Source organism: Equus asinus, chromosome 1, assembly GCF_041296235.1.
Source record: "Equus asinus isolate D_3611 breed Donkey chromosome 1, EquAss-T2T_v2, whole genome shotgun sequence".
Taxonomy (NCBI): Eukaryota; Metazoa; Chordata; class Mammalia; order Perissodactyla; family Equidae; genus Equus; species Equus asinus.
The window spans coordinates 136,335,173-136,346,170 of record NC_091790.1 but is presented as its reverse complement, the minus strand read 5'-3'; positions in this window follow the sequence as shown (position 1 = coordinate 136,346,170).

Sequence of the window (10,998 nt, the reverse complement as noted above, 5' to 3'; positions counted from 1 at the left end):
TCTTGCTCCCCACAGAGATCTGAATACAGCTGAATAAGAGAAGAAAAGTCACATGAGAAGAATGGAATGCTGTTACAATATTTTTAGGCTGCAATGTGTACTGAATTCCATTCACACAGTCCTGCGGTCGTTTGGCCCATCTTCACAGAGCATGCCACAACGCCTGCTTATTGCAACAGATATATACATTTCTCAAGGACTGACAATAATTAAAGAAAAAACAAACAGGGAGCCTCTTTGCATAGGATTGTTGAGGCAGGCTTTCCCTTTTTCTTTTTTGATACCTGTTTTATAAAAAGGATAATAAACTGGCGCTGGAAAGCTCAAATCTTTCTCCAACTTGATAGACTTATAATTGTGCACCTAATTCAAATCAATTTTGGAGATCACAGGGCTACTTCTAACTTTCTGAGAGGCTAATAAAAAGATCAGGAAATGTTTTTGAACAATCCGTCATAATTTTTAAAGAGGTAAAATTAATATAGAGATGAATTTTTTAATGAAAATTGTTCCTTGGAGACTTGGGTTGAATAAATGAAGACTTCTCGATGGTGGCATAAAGGAATGAGTTCAAGTTCTTGCTTTCATTAAATTTAAAGGGTGCAGATTTCTACTTCCATGTTCATTCCTTTATTCTGTGAATCTAATCTATTTACCCAACATCAACAGGACCTTCTGAAGGCTGTTCTTTCCCAGTCCAGGAGCCTTCAACCCAGAGGCCAGTGTTTAATCACTTCCAACTGTTCTGAAACACCCAAGTCTGTGCTAAGCTCATTTAGTTGAGTGGAGCATCAAGTTAATGAAGTTAAGGTCATTGATTCAGTTGTACATAAGACGGTCCTGAGCTAGCCCTGATGGCCTAGTGGTTAAAGTTCGGCACACTCCACTTTGGCGGACCAGGTTCGGTTCCTGGGAGCAGAACCACACCACTCATCTGTCTGTAGCCATGCTGTGGTGGCAGTTCACGCGGAAGAACTAAAAGGACTTACAACTAGCATATACAACTATATACTGGGGCTTTGGGGAGGGAAAAAGTAAATAAATAAAAATAAATCTTTAAAAAAAGATAATTCTGCTAATCTTGTCCTCCTATGTGTCAACTGAACACCTTACCACCAAACACATCCCCACTGGCATTGTAAATCCATGAGTCATGAAGAGGAAAGGGTAGGTGGCTGTGGATGGAGACAGACTACTAAACTTCTCTAAGCCATTTTAGAGCTGTGTGAACTTAGGTAAATTACTTGGTGCTTCCATTTCCTCATGTACACTAGGGATAATAATAGCAACTACCTCATGGGGTTATTGTAAGGATTTAATGAGATTATCCATGTAATGTGTTAGACATAATGGTAAGTACGTAGAAAATATCCAATAAATGTTATTTTTAATTTCAGTTTATTGCTGTTGGTGGTGGTGGTGGTGTTATTGTTATTGCTATTGAACATTTCAAAGCACATGAGTTCCATGGTGCTAATTGTACATAAGTATACATTATAGTTTAAATTCATTTGGCATTGGTACATATTGGCTTTAAAACTCAGATCCACAAGGTACATAGAATCCAGAGAAGCTAACACACCTTCACGAAAGTGCAAGGGAGGCAGTAAACTTCCATTCTCAGAGCCGCTTCACACATCAGACACTTAAATCAGCCAACACAGCTGACATATGTCCAGTAAATAACTTATTGGTGCTCACTGGGACTTTTCAATCTGCTTGATTTTCAATCTGCTTATCTTCTCTTCTACTGATGAAGCCTAAACAGATGTTTAGTAATAACGAGTATGGGTATATTTCAAGAAATGAAAAAGATGGTCTCCCCTTAACAAATCCAGAGTGTAGCCATTTATCTCTTTTTGCCTTTTGGGAGAAAAAAAAAGAGGAGTTAAAAGAATTTTCTGTTTTGTTTTAATTTTTCCTTTCTTTATAAAATAAAACGTTATTGGTTTTACACTTCAGAAATCAAAGGGATTAATAATTCCCTAATAGTTTAAAGTATCAATATCTATTTCAGATCATCCTCATACCAACTTCAAGTGCATATCTGTACAACCTGCATGCAATTAATAATTGTTCACTCCTCTTTAGCTTGGCTGTGTAACCTAGCTGAGAAGTATATCTTAAGATGGATGAGAAAAGAGAATATTCCAATTACTTCTTTACGTTTTAGTAGAAGCAGTAACTAAAGTAGCAAACTAAAGAATTTACATTAATTCTATTAAAAACACCTATTCCTGGGCAACGCCTCTAAGTGATTCTGATTCACTAAGACTGGGGTAGGGTCCAGGAATCTCTGTTTTTAACACTCTTTCTGGTGATTCTTATGATCTGAAACATTAGGGACATTGATCATCTGCTGTTTTTGCTTGCCTAACATCTCTTCCTTCTTCTGATAAGGTCACTTCAATTTTTTTTGAGAAAGCACTCCTCCTCAACTCTCAGTCTCTGTAGGTGGTTGGGGTTGATTCCACCACAAGCTCCCTAGGGGGTTTACATCCCAGGCCTGCTCAATCATTGTAATCAAATGTTCGCTATCTCTGGTTACGCTCATTGGTTCAGAGATAGGTGTGAAACTTAATCCTTGGATGTTGAAAACATTGGAAAGAAGTGCTTTCTTTCCTCTGGGTTTAGAAAAATGTATCCACCTGAAAAAGAAGCCAACAAAGTGATGGACTAAATGGAGAAAGAGAATCAAGATGACCTTGTTTAGATTCCTAGATCTAGACGATTTTTGTATTGTTTGTTTTAGGTAAAAACACAACCCATAATGACGGAAAGCAGAGAAACAAAATGGAAACATAACTCAAGGTTTACAAATTCAGATGGAAGTGTAAAAAATTTAAGCTATATGACCCATTAATGACTGTTTTCTAAGAGTTTATTAAATGAGTCATAGGAAGCTATGGTGATCAGATATACAACATAAGAATGAGAGTGTATTGTGGTTTTTATAGAATTTTTCAAGCAAGATAATTGCATTTAAAATGAAATGACTAATTATCTTGGTCCTAAAATGGCACCTAAAATGTGCCATTTCTAACTACATTAGAAACATACGTACATACATACACATAATAACAGAGGCTCCAAACACGTGAAGCAAAAACGGATAGAAATGAAGAGAGAAATACACAATTCCACAATAATAATATAATACTTTATATTATAATAGATAGAACAACTGGATAAAAGATCAACAATAAAATAGAAGACTTAACACTGTAAACCAAAAAGACCTAACAGACGTCTATAGAACATTCTACACAACAAGAACAGAATACACGTTCTTCTCAAGTAATCATGGGACATTCTCCTAACAGACGTCTATAGAACATTCTACACAACAAGAACAGAATACACGTTCTTCTCAAGTAATCATGGGACATTCTCCAGAATAGACCATATGTTAGGCCCTAAAACAAGTCTAAATAAATTTAAAAGGATTGAAATAATATGAAGCATAATCTCCAACAACAATGGATTGAAATTACTAACAGAAAGAAATTTGGGAAATTCACAAATATGTGGAAAATAAACAACACAGTCCTAAATAATCAATGGGTAAAAGACTAAATCAAAAACAAAATTTAAACGTACTTTGAGGGGGGCCGGCCATATGGCCTAGTGGTTAAGTTTGGTGTTCTCTGCTTCAGCAGCCTAAGTTCACGGATTCGGGTCCCAGGCACAGACCCACACCACTTGTCGGCAGCCATGCTGTGGCAGCAACCTACATACAAAATAGAGGAAGACTGGCACAGATGTTAGTTCAGTGACAATCTTTCTCAAGCAAAAAGAGGAAGGCTGGCAACAGATGTTAGTCCAGGGCAAATCTTCCTCAGCAAAAAAAAAAAAAGCTTTGAGATGAATGAAAATAAAAACAGAACATACCGGGGCCAGTCCTGTGGCCAAGTGGTTAAGTTCACATGCTCCGCTTCGAAAGCCCAGGGTTTCGCCAGTTCGGATCCTGAGTGCGGACATGGCACCACTCATCAAGCCACGCTGAGGCGGCATTCCACACTCCACAACTGGAAGGACCCACAAATAAAATATACAACTATGTACTGGGGGAATTTTGGGAGAAAAATGAAAAATAAAATCTTAAAAAAAAAAACAGAACATACCAAAATGTATGAATTGCAGCTAAAACAGTGCTTAAAGAGAAGTGTATAGTAGTAAATACCTGCTAAAAAAGAAAAGTCTCAAATCAATAACCTAATTTTACACTTTAAGAAAGTAGAAAGATAAGAGGATTCTAAATGCAGAAGCAGCAGAAAGAAGAAAATAATAATGATTAGAGCAAAAATAAATGAAATAGAGAATAGAAAAATGTAAGATCAATGAAAGTTGGTTCTTTGAAAACATCACCAAAATTGGCAAACTTTTTAGCTAAACTACCAAGAAAAAAGCAGATTCAAATTACTAAAATAAGTAATATTTTCAAATAAATAATGTTTCTGATCTTATGGAAATAAGAATGATTATAAGGGAATGCTGTGAATTGTGGTATTCCAACAAATTAGATAACCCAGTTGAAATGGACAAATGCCCAGAAGGATACAAACTACCTAAACTGACTCAAGAAGAAATAGAAAATGTGAATAGGCCTATAACAAGTAGAGACTGAATTAGTGATCAAAAACATCCCACAAAGAAAAGCCCATATGACTTCATTGGTGAATTCTACCAGACATAAAGAGGAATTATCACCAATCTTTCACAAACTCTTTCAAAATATAGAAAAGGAGGAGACACTTTCAAACTCATTCTATGAAGTCAATATTACTCTGCTACTAAAACCGAAGACATCATGAGAAAACAAAAAGTTCCTCAACAAAATACCAGCAAACCAAAGTCAGCAACATATGAACAAGATTGTACATCATAATCAAGTGGAATGTATTCCAGTAATGCAACGTTAGTTCAATAGATGAAAATCAATCAATGTAATACACCATATTAATAGAATAAAGGACAAAACCACATGATTATATCAAATGATGCAGAAAAACGTATTTGACAAAATTCAACACTCTTTCAGGATAAAAACACTCAACAAACTAGGAATGGAAGGGAACTTACCCAACCTGATAAAGGGCATTTATGAAAAACCCACAGCCAACATCATACTTAATGGTGAAATCATTTTGCAGAGTTTAATTTCCTCTTAGAATACACAGAAAATGCTGCAAACCCTAGACTTTTTTAGGTCAACAGTTGGATTTTATTCTGATCTTGATGAGAAGTCATTAGAAGAATTTCAAGAAAAGGAAGGTTATGATTTGATTTTTATTTTTAAAAAGCACTCTGAGGGGTCAGTCCCATGACCAAGTGGTTAAAGTTCCATGCGCTCTGCTTCGGTGGCCTGGGTTCGCAGGTTTGGATCCCAGGTGCGGACCTGTTCCAATCATCAGCCATGCTGTGGAGGCATCCCACATACAAAATGGAGGAATATTGGCATAGATGTTAGCTCACAGCTGATCTTGCTCAAGCAAAAAAGAAGGAAAAAGAGAAGGATTGGCAACGGATTTTAGCTCAGGGCAAATCTTCCTCACACACACAAAAAAAGCACTCTGGCTACCCATAGCCATTCCATTGGGATTCCATTTATACTGGAGGTAGGGAACAGGAGGGAATCCTGGTATAGTTAGCAGATTATGAAATGGTCTAGAAGAGAGACTCTGGGTAGCTTGGTCTAAAGGGTAGTAGTAGAAACAGAGAAAAGTGGAAGTTTTCAGAATACTTTTAGAGGCAAAATCAGCAGGACTTACTAAGGGTTTAGATGTGAGGATAAATGAAGAAAGAAGATGAATCAATGTGGACTCCTAGATTTTTGGCTTAAGCAACTGGGTAGATAGTGATGTCATATACTGAGAAAAAGACCCAGTAGATTTGGACCTGAGAAGGACAAGTAAAACTTCTAGTTTGGGCACATTACATTGGAGATATCTCTTTAAAATCAATGGGGAGATGTCAAATAGGGACCTGGATTTGTAATTTGGAGCTCAAGGAGAGGTGAGAGATGAACATAAAGATTTGGAAATCATCAGCATACAAATAGTATTTAAAGCCACGGGACTGCATAAGTTTGATTGGAAAAAACTGTATAGATAGAGAAAAGAAGAGAGACCAAGACAGAGCCCTGGAGGGGTTCAGGGAGAGGAGAAGGTGGAGCCCAGGCAGGAAACCACCAAGAAACAGCCAAAGAAATAGGAGGAAACCAGGAGAGTATGGTGTCAAGGATTCCAAGAAAAGTAACTGTTTCAAGAAGGAAGATGAATAAATCCCAGGGATCTGCTGTACAACATTGTGCCTATATGGATAACAACACTGTATTGTACACTTAAAAATCTGTTAAGAGGGTTGGTCTCATGTTAGGTATTCTTACCACAATAAAAAATTTTTTAATAAATAAATATATATTTTTTAAAAGAGAAGTGGTGATCAACTTTGCTGAATACTGCTGAGACGGCAAGCAAGCAAGGAATGGCAGAATGGCTATTAGTGTTTGGAATATACTGGTCATTAGTAATCTTGACAAGTGCAAAGTCAATGAAGTTGTAGGGACAGGTGTCCATTTGAGGTAGATTAGGAGAGAATGTAAGTTGAAAAAGTAAGGGAAGCATCTCCAGATAACTCTTTGAAGAAAACTTTTATGAAGAGGAGCAGAGAAATGGAACAGTAATTCCAAGAACATATGGATCTGAGAGAGAGAGGATAATGATTGAAACTAAGTCACTGGAAAGGATCCGGAACACAATGTTGGCCTTTGACCAGGTTGTCTTTTGACCGGGGCCAAGCCTCATCATTCATAGCAATGAGAAGGAAGTCGAAGAGGAGAAGTAATGATTCGAGTAGGCTGGCAGTTTTCATGGGGGAAGATGAGGCTGTTCCTGTCCAATTGCTTCTACTTTCCTGATAAGTATAAGATAAGCTTATAGTGAGCAGTGAGGGGAGGGGAGAGGCTGAGTAATGTAAGAGTTTCAAAGAGAAGGAGTGAAATGATGATTTGGAAATTGTGGACTGAATTGTGTCTCGCCAAAATTCATATGTTGAAGCCCTAACCCCCAATGTGACTGTATCTGGAGATAGGGTCTTTAGGAGGTAATTAAGGTTAAAAGAGGCCATAAAGGTGGGGCCGTAACTTGACCGGCCTGTGGCCTTATAATAAGAGAGAGAGAAAATTTCTGCCATGTGAGAATGCAGCAAGAAGGTGGCCATCTGCAAGCCACGAAGAGGGCCTTCACCAGAAACTAGAGTTGGCTGGCATTGATCTTGGACTTCCCTGCCTTTGGAAGTGTGAGAAATAAATCTCTGTTGTTGAAGTCAACAAATATACCAGTCCATGGTATATTTGTTATGGAAGCCTGAGCAGACTAAGGAATTTAGGATGGTGAAAATATTGTTAAGGTTTAGTATGATTCTGGACCTGTTGAATGCCCGTCTGAGACTTGCAGCAGTGGAACTGAAAGGGAAACCAGGACACACAGTTGTGGTTTTTTTTTTTTCTGCCATTTCACCTCTCAGATGCCAACATAGGGTAATAAGACAGATGGGTTTAACTCAGGCCATGACTTTCGAGGCAAGTCCAGCTGAGAGAAGCAGATAGAGAATTAAGGGTATTCACGAGACAGTGTTTAAATCAGAAGAGAGTAAAATATTGAAGATGGCAACTTTAAAAATAAGTTTCTCTGTCTCCTCTCTGATATCAAGATGAGCTTTCTTAAGAAAGATTAGGCTACATGGTCATCACCCATATTTTCAGTGCAGTGTATAAAATTTTGAACCCATTACCATATCAATGTCAAATAATGCCAGTACAACTGGTAGTGCATCACTTTTAAATAATCATTCACGCAATTCATGTGTATTGTGCTCTGCAGACTTTCAAATAAACTGGTGATCCAGGTAGGCAAGAATCAGATGAGTACATATTTGTTTAAGAAACTCTCTCAAAATGGTAAGTCTATCTCCTCACCCAGTTTTTCATTTCTACCAATATTTTCTCTCCAGAGCTTGATATGTTTGATCTCAGACTAGTATGAACAAGCATAAGAGGAAGTGAGATTTTACAGATGAAATTTTGCCTTGGAAATTAAACTATGTCTAGTCTTCCTTCCTGTCCAAATTTTAAGCTAAAATCCTCAAAATGAAAATGATTTCTAGACTCCATGTATGCCCTAATCCTAAATTCTTCCTGAATTGTGAAGTGGAAAATTAAATCATTTTTGTTGGAAAACTCCCTGTTCAATGGGTCCAGATCAGCACTCAGATGATGTCAGCAAATGTTACATTTTTTTCCAATTATGAAATGAATTATGGGGCGCTAGCTAACCACAGTCAGTCATTAAATAAAGCTATTTTGGCTGATACATTGTTGTCCTGCCAGAAAACACAGGTGTTTTGTTTTTAAAGAATTTTTAAAACATTGCTTTAAGAAAAGATTGCATTAACAATCCTTCAGCACAAGCAATATAGGAGCATAAATAAGAAGGTGCTATTCGTAGGGAATTTGTGTGGCAAGAGTAGAGATTGTGTTTTCACATATGAAATAAAGAGCTGCTTTATGTCCAAGGAATTGAAACATTTGGTCTATGATGTCTGAAGACAGTGATATATGACCATGCATATTTAAACACATCTATACACATAGTCTTAAGAGTTAAAGGAAAGGCACCTTATAAACATAAATTGTTATTATTATTAAGAAGAAGCTTTCTTGGACTGGGATTTTCAAGGAATGTTAGTTCATTTGTTCTCAAAATGATGGCATGTACATCTGTCAATATCAAATATGTACTTGTTGATAGTCAAACTAGAGCTGCACTTTCATTTGGAGGTAGTTCTCTGAAAGACAAACGAGCATAAAACTTTTTAATTGTCCTGATAGTTGTAATGATCATTTTTAATCATTTTGCACTTTCAGTAATATCCTTACATTTATCTCTTTTCTCTCCCCTTCAATTTACTGTCTTCAATCTCCATATCTCTGAATCACTCCTAAACAAAGCAGCTGCTTCCAGTTGATTCATCCAAGGAATTTGGTTATCTCATCCAAACTATGACATCTTGAATCATGCATTAATGGCATGCTTATGGAATGAAGCAGTTTTCTGTTTCAAAATGACTTTCTTTCTCTGTGTGTGCAAGAGAGTATAAATGTCGCATATCTATAGTCCTCAGAACTCAAAAACTAATGCAACAATCAACTTCTCATCTGTGTTAAAAATATGCTTAAAAAAGCAGTAATCTTTTGACAAGCGTAGCTCAATAAATGGTTGCTGGAAATAATTCTTTGAAATAATAATTGAAATAAATGTTGAAAATGGTATTTTAAATATATTCTGAAATCATTTCCCAAGACCTAAATTGCCCAGATTTTATTTCAAAGTTCTACATGCTTTTATTGCAGACTCTAGAAAGATCCCTTCCTCAAAATAATTGTGGATGTCTCTTTTTTGAATGCTGATATATACAATTCTTCAATTCTCAAGAGTGTCTTAAAAACATATTTTAATTAACAGCACACTCAGAATTTCATTAATTATTTATTCACAAATGTGTGGAACTCACTTGGGGTACAAAAACTTTTTAAAAATACTGATAGGACTTAAATTATTTATGAAACAATGACTTCATGCAAAATTGAAAGATTCTATAATAGTCTGGTAGAGGAAATTATGAGTTAGCTATTGTTCAACTAAATGTTAGGGATAATTTGTAAAATGAGACAATTCAGATCAATGAGCAGATTTTATACTAAGGTGACATGATTTTTTAAAAAAACATTATGAACATATAACTCTCCTACATCACTTTATTCTTTCAAGTTTAAATGTGGGCAGTTCTGTTATCAAGAATAATTAAGGAATATGTTGTGCTGTTAATCAAAGGTTCAGATTTAATGATTAGTTTAACAAAATTTTTATATAGAAATATATAAATAGATACATAATAGATATATAACATATAGATACACATGTATACTGACTTTCAAGAATTTCAGTGCCCAGTTGAGCCACTGAAAGTTATTTAACCACAAAGAGGTGGTTAAACACCATCATTATGGCATTCTAGAACTTAATCTACATGTTTGACAAGGTGTCTAAGGAAAAAGGCAAGTGTAATTCTTGCCTGTGATGCCTAAAACTTTGTTCCTAGATAGAAAACGCCTCTTACTCCCTATTCCACTCACCACCACCGGCCCTAAGCAGGAAATAGGAACTGGATTCCCACAGTTTTTACCCAATGATGGTAGCCTTTGTGGCCTGATGATCCACTTGAGCAGAGGCTGGGGATAAACTCCAGGAGGCTGAAGGGTGTGATGGAGGGACCAGAGGTCCTTCTCAAAATTCTAGGGAAATCTAGGGGCGAGGCAGGGGTGGGGGAGGACACAGAATACCTTCAATAACTACCTGAAGATAAATTTGCTGACTGATAAATTAGAGTGAGATTATTCACATAACAAAACGATTACAATGGGTCCGGGGGACTTTCGAAGAAACACCTTTTCCAGCATTTGCTTATAACTCTTTAAATAATCAACAAAGGAAGAAATGAAAAGCTGAAATGTTATAAGCTACTGATGATTTTCAAAAGTGGAGGTTCACATATCTATTTTATTTTTTTGATATAAAACTATGCGTTGACCACTATTCACCAGTATTTACAATAAAGTAAACAACATACAGTTGGGTAACATTCTGATTACTACAAAGTTATTGTTTTTCCAGGCTTCTGCTGAAATAATAACCCAAATACTGAAAAGATTGAACCTACATGTAAGAAATGAGTTGGGGGTAGAGAAAAAACATGTAGATCAATAGTTTAGATTACAAATTTTGTTCGCCCTTTGTTCCAGCAGGTCCTAAATTGCCAACATCTCTAACCATCTGACTAGGTTTCCATGAGCAAAGTCTTAGATACTGATCTTTTAGTCAATATAGCACAGGAATTTCAACTTCTTGTAAAAGAATGGTTCACAAGAAGGAACCTTTA